Source organism: Bos javanicus, chromosome 25 (assembly GCF_032452875.1).
Source record: "Bos javanicus breed banteng chromosome 25, ARS-OSU_banteng_1.0, whole genome shotgun sequence".
Taxonomy (NCBI): Eukaryota; Metazoa; Chordata; class Mammalia; order Artiodactyla; family Bovidae; genus Bos; species Bos javanicus.
The window spans coordinates 19,843,895-19,850,601 of record NC_083892.1 but is presented as its reverse complement, the minus strand read 5'-3'; the positions used below and the strand labels follow the sequence as shown (position 1 = coordinate 19,850,601).

General features: G+C 44.8%; 1 non-coding gene across 1 annotated transcript; it reads left to right on the top strand.

Moving 5' to 3' along the window:
• Positions 1-652: 652 nt before the first annotated feature.
• TRNAL-UAG (transfer RNA leucine (anticodon UAG)) lies at positions 653-734 on the top strand. Its single transcript has one exon. It is a non-coding gene; the product is annotated as a tRNA-Leu (tRNA).
• The last annotated feature ends 5,973 nt before the right edge of the window (positions 735-6,707 follow it).

Below are 6,707 nucleotides of genomic sequence, written 5' to 3'. Positions count from 1 at the left end.
CTACGTGGAGAACACTGGATCTTGGAAGCGCCAGGAATGCTGGCTCTACCTGGGGCAGCTAACACAAATTTTTTAGCCTCTCTGAGCCTCAGTTCCCCATTCTGTAAAACAAAGTGGATACTCGTGATGACCGAGGGAGCCTACACAAGTCAATGATCTGTAAAAGCGTTCAGTGATATTCCTTCCTGGAATCACAGTGGCAAGTGCCAGGCCATGGGGCCGCCCAAGCCTGCAGAAGGACTAGAGAGTCCACAGGATGGGGACCCTTAGTTCCCCGAAAACTGGGTGCCGCGCGGATCTGCAGCTCGGCCCTGAGCAAGCGCCAGTGCAACACTGCCCCCACGTGGTCGTAGGCAGTATGCCGCCTCACGGAAACCCAAACGCAAACAGATGACGATTGACTATTAACATTTTGGAACTCCTTTTTTTCCTTTTTACTGCTGCGTCCCAACTGTATTTACTACTGCGGATAACGAGAGCACTCCGATTCCGAAGCCCAGAAGGAAGCCACGAGGTGAGTACGTGGAAACTGGCGCCAGAGACGCCAGGCTGATATCTGGCAAACATAGAACAATGGAGGCAGGGTTTGTAGAGAGCGAGGCGCCGCGTCATGAGACTAATATAGTACGTGTGGAAGACACTGTGAGCGGGAGGTAGCGTGGCCGAGTGGTCTAAGGCGCTGGATTTAGGCTCCAGTCATTTCGATGGCGTGGGTTCGAATCCCACCGCTGCCACACCTTGTGGGTTTCACTTTTTCAATTTCTGAATCATCCTCTCCCAGTTACTCTTAGCATTTTTTGGTGTGTGTTTGTTTTTTAACCTTCTGACGCTCTTTTTTCTTTTTTAAAAATGGAATGAGGAAGGGAGGGGGAAAGGAGGAAACCCTGTATACGAGACAGCAAAAGAGACACTGATGTGTAGAACAGTCTTATGGACTCTGTGGGAGAGGGAGAGGGTGGGAAGATTTGGGAGAATGGCATTGAAACATGTGAAATGTCATGTATGAAACGAGATGCCAGTCCAGGTTCAATGCACGATGCTGGATGCTTGGGGCTGGTGCACTGGGACGACCCAGAGGGATGGTATGGGGAGGGAGGAGGGAGGAGGGTTCAGGATGGGGAACACATGTATACCTGTGGTGGATTCATTTTGATATTTGGCAAAACTAATACAATTATGTAAGGTTTAAAAATAAAATAAAATTAATTTTTAAAAAAGCAAAAAAAAAAAAGATGTGTATTTTAAAAGCTAAAAAAAAATAAAATAAAATAAAAATGGAATGAGGAAGGGAGGGGGAAAGGAGGAAACTGCAGCTCGGGGCACCTCACTCCGTTAGCCTAATACACAAACCCACGAATCCTGCTACCTAAAAGTACGAAAATGTCTCCCTATTTTCATGGTAAAGCATCTGAGATACTTTAAGAAGCTCTCATCAGACTGCGCCTTTGGTTTAAGGCTTCAAAGCCTGAGGCCCAGGGAGTGGGCATCTTTACCTTCCAGCGACAGAGATTAGGTGGGGGGGATTTTAATCAAGACTTCACTTAGGAAGGGTCCCTTTCTGGCCTCTCTGGTCTGCAGAGAGCTCAGGCTGACTCCATAAATCCCTGTTGGTAGAAACTGTGTCAGGGGACCTTACGGAGGGTCTGGGGGCTCGAGATCCCCGCCCCAGCCGGGCTTATCAGCCTAGAGGTCCCAGCTTCTCTGATCCACCTCCTGCCTAGTTTTTGTGCTTGTTTATTTACTCATTCAACAACAATTTATGAAGGGCCTACTATTAATATTTAGTCCTGGATTGGGCTTTCTAGGTGGCTCAGTGGTAAAGAATCTGCCTGCCAATGCAGGAGATGAAAGAGACACGGGTTCAATCCCTGGGTCGGGAAGATCCCCTGGAGAAGGAAATGGCAACCTGCTCCAGTATTCGTGCCTGGGACACTCCATGGACAGAGGAGCCTGGCTGGGCTACAGTTCGTGGGGTTGCAAAGAGTCGGACACGAAACAGGAAGATCAACCTGAGGCTAAAGAGGAACAGGGCAGGTCTTGACACGCACGAAGTCCACAGCCACTGAACTTTCTTCCATTATACCTGATTATTAAGCAGCATGAGGAAGCTGACCCTCAGAGATTACATTTAGTCATTATATCTCCTTTGACTTCTGCTGGCTGTGACAGCTTCTTAAACTTTCCTTGTTTTTGATGACCCCCGAGTTCTGAGTAAGGCATTTTGTAGAAAGTTTCTCAATTACTTTGATTTCTTTTCATAATTAGGATTTGGGGACTTAGAATCTTAAGGGATTTTGAAAGGAAGACCGCAGAGGTAAAGCGCCATTCTCTTCCACATCAAGAGTACAGTCTATCAGGACTTCTCTGGAGGTCCAGTGGTTAGGACTCTGCCCTTCCAGTGCAGGGGGTGGCAGGCTCTATCCTTGGTGGGGAACTAATATCCCCCAAGTGTGGCTAAAAAAAAAAGTACACATTATCCACATGACTTGTTCCTGTTGATGTTAACCTTGATCACCTGGCTGAGGTCTTATTTGCGGGTTTCTCCACTGGAAAGTCACCCCCCCCCCAGTACTGTATGCTTTGGAATGAAGTCACTGTATACACTTAAAAAAATTTTTTTTTATTGGAGTCTAGTTGATTTACAACGTTGTGTCACTGTTTGCTATAGGGCAAGGTGAATCAATTATACGTACACATATATCCACTCTTTTTCAGATTCTATTCCCACGTAGGTCATTGCAGAGTACTGAGTAGAGTTCCCTGTGCTACTGCAGTAGGTTCTTATTAGTTACCTATTTTATATATAGTAATGTGGAGTTGTGATATTAAGGGTGAAATGTTTACATCAGTTAATTGAAATACTATACAAAGAAATTGGTCTCTTCCCTCATTTACTAAATTTATTTATACCATTATGGACTCCTGGATATTCATTTTGGGACATAATCCAGTAATAATTTGTTCAAAGTGTTGTATCTTTAGCCACCGGGAGCTCTTACAGCTGGCTCAGGTGTCCTTTGAAATACCTCCATCATTGCGTGGTGGTTGTTTTTAAACACTTCTCACTTTGTGGCACCAAAAGATGCTCCAGGTTCATCTCACGTGTTTCCTGTTCCAGAGTTTGCCGTTTATCTTAGGCGTCATGGGCCCTTTTTTGGAGAATGGTATAAGGAAACAAGATCTGGGTACAAGATGTAGTCTAGATACCGAGGTATTATTGCTTCTGCTGCTGCTGTTGCTGCTGCTAAGTCGCTTCAGTCGTGTCCGACTCTGTGCGACCCCATAGACGGCAGCCCACCAGGCTCCTCCGTCCCTCAATTGATAAAATAATGAAATTTCCCAGGTGGCTCACGGGTAAAGAAGCTACCTGCAATGTAGGAGACGTGGGTTCAATCCCTGGGTCGGGAAGATCCCCCGGAGATGGAAATGGCAACTTACTCCAGTATGCTTGCCTGGGAAATTCCATGGACAGAGGAGCCTGGAGGCCTACAGTCTACGGGGTCTCAAAAAGAGCTGGTCACAATTTAGCCACTAAATAACGACAACAAATGCTTAAAAAATAAAAGGAATAGAGTCACAGATGTAGAAAACAAACTTATGGTTATTAGAGGGGAAGAGGGGAGAGATAAATTGGGAGACTGAGATTGACATACTACATATAAAATAGATAATAAGGACCTACAGTATAGCACACGGAACTCAATACTCTAACAACTTATACAGGAAAAGAATCTTAAAAAGGTGGATATATGTATATGGATAACTAATTCACTTTGCTGTACACCTGAAACTAACACAACATTGTAAAACAACTATTCCCCAATAAAAATTTAAAATGAAATAAAATATGAAAAGTATTAAAAAAAAAAAAAAGAAACTCATGAAGGGTGGGTTATCTGGGAAGCCTCTAAAACCCTCATGGGGGCTTGGTTTCTCTGCTGGGTGGAGGTGCCACCTCCTTTCCCATTGGTTAAAGACACTTGAGAGGAAGGAAGCTTTCTGATATAGTGACCCATACTGCCCCCATCCGAGGGTTTAGACATTTAACTACCAGGGAAAGAGATGATTTAGAGAAACTCAGAAAACAAAGAAATTGATTTTGCTTTTGAGTTTCACAAGCCAAGGTTTGTCAGTAGAGAAAAGATTTACATTATGTCAACAGTAAAAGCCTATTTTCCTTCTGCTAAGAACAGATTTCTCAGAGAAAGTCAGAGAGGAAGGTGAATTTAAATGCAAGCATGTTACTGAGAAGAAAGAAATCCCAAGGGCTGCCAGTCCCAACTGGTCCAAGGTTTGTGGATCTGAGACTGAGATATGTCTCAGAGCTCAACCCAAGCCTTGGTCAAGGAGCAGAAAAGCAGAAATAACCTATGGGTCATGTTTAGGCCAGTGGGCCTGGGGCATCTCATCTACCTGCAGAGCAGTAACCCCCACCTTCCTCCACTCTTTCAAGTTAGACAACCCCAGTTTCCTCATTTAAAAATGAGAATAATAATAAGCCCTGTGTAAGAGTGGTCCTGAGAATTAAGTATTAGAGCATATAGATGAAAGCTCTTTCAAACTGTCAAGCATTAAGTATAAAGGATGAATCGTAAACAAAACATAAAGGATTATTGTTTTAAAAAATTATATGCACACATGCAATTCAACATAGTAAATAGGAGCACACATTTTTGAACTGCTTCACAAATTTTCTTAATTGTTCAGCAGAGAACACCCCACTAATACTCATACTGGGGCCATGTTGGCCCTAACTAACATATTTACTCCTCCCCATAACAGGTTTCTTTAGGTTTGTGATGGTTTCCTTCTCTGCTAGGATCCATAGTTTTATCAGCCAGTTCCACCTGTGTATATTATGATATATACACAGGTGTATATTATGATATATACACAGGTGTATTTACACACTAATATTTTGGTATCCACAATTGAAACCAAGATAATAGGGAGGCACTGCGTCTGTGGAGAGCAGGGCTGGATTAAGAAATATTGTGGTTTAAACATTAAAGACTATGGTAATCACTACTGGCCCCCTCAGGAACAAATAGAAGCAATACTAAATAAAAAAAGTATGACCAATTAATTTCTAAAAATGCCCATTATAATTTACTGCTATTTTCCCCAGAGATTCGATTCGTTTTTTAATTTTTTTAATTTATTTTTAATTGGAGAATAATTGCTTTACAATATTGCCTTGGTTTCTGCCATACAACAGATTCAGTTCTTTAAAAAGGGTGTGGTGTTTTTTTTTTGAGATTTAATTGATATGTAACATTATATTAGTTTCTGGTATACAATATAATTATTTGCTATATGTATGTATTGTGAAATGGTCACAATGTTTAGTTAACTTCCATCACCACAGTTACAATTTTTCTTGTGATAAAAACTTAAGATCTACTCTCAGCAACATTCATATACACAATATAGCATTATTAGCTATAGTAACCATGCTGTATATTACACCCCCAGGATTTACTTTTAACTGGACGTTTTTATCTTTTTATCACCCTAAAAAATATATTTTTTTCTTTTTTGATGTCCCTCTGGTACCGAAATCTGTGCTTACTAAGCTGAATCATCCCCAGACTTATACTCTGGAAACCCAAAAAGGCCAAGTAGGGCTAGGCAGAAGCCCGAGTCTCAGGTTTCCTTCCAACCCTGGCTGTCAACACACAGGAGATCTGATGAGAGAGAGAACCCAAAACGTAAGCGTAGCAGAGGATCAAACACAGTGCTCCTAGAATGGGTCTAATCCAAGATCCCAATCTGAGGACAAGCCCAGGGAAGTTAGGGCAGCAAGGAGGCTCTGTGTCCCTAGAGAGGTAGCCACAGACAGTGAAAACTTGCAAACGTAAGCCCAGTTTACACAAGTGGCTGCAGTTCAGTTCAGTTCAGTCGCTCAGGCCCTAAGAACTCGCCTATGACATGTGACTGGAGGGGGTGGAGCCAGACGGAAGGGGGCGGGGCTAGGACCGAATCTCAAGCAGAAGAGGGGAAGGACCCGACCCAGAGAGATAGGGCGTGCCTGCTTGCTCAGTCGTGTCGGACTTTTTGCGACGCTATGGACTGTAGTCCGCCAGGCTCCTCTGTCCATGGAATTCTTCAGGCAAGAATGCTGGTGTGGGTTGCCATTTCCTTCTCCAGGGGATCTTCTCGACCCGGGAATCAGACCCACTCTCTGATGTCTCCTGCATTGGCAGGCGGGTTCTTTACCACTAGCGCCACCTGGGAAGCCCCTACCCAAAGGGCTGAGCAAGGCTAATTCCCTGGGGAGAAACCAGGAGGCGGGCTCAAGCTTACTGGTAGAGCCAGGAAGAGGGCGGAACTAGAGCAGGAGAGAACCCTGGGGCGGGGCAGACCTGGGTAGGGACGGGGAGAAGGTCTGGAAGGCGGAGCAGGCTGCGAGGCTAGGACCTTCCCGTGGTATCCTCTCCAGGCCAGGGGGATCTCAAGACCAGAAGGGAGGAGCAGGGGCGTGGTCATGACCCAAGAGGCGGGGCAGGGGCGTGTCTAAACACAGGGGGCGGGGAATGGGCGGGGTCAGAACGCTGGGCCCCAGAGGATGATATTTAGTAGCTAAGTCGTGTCCAACTCTTGAGACTCCATGGACTGTGGCCCACCGGGCTCCTCTGTCCATAGAATTCTCCAGGCAAGAATACTGGAGTGGGTTGCCATTTGAGCCCCGGGCAGACCCAAGCCCA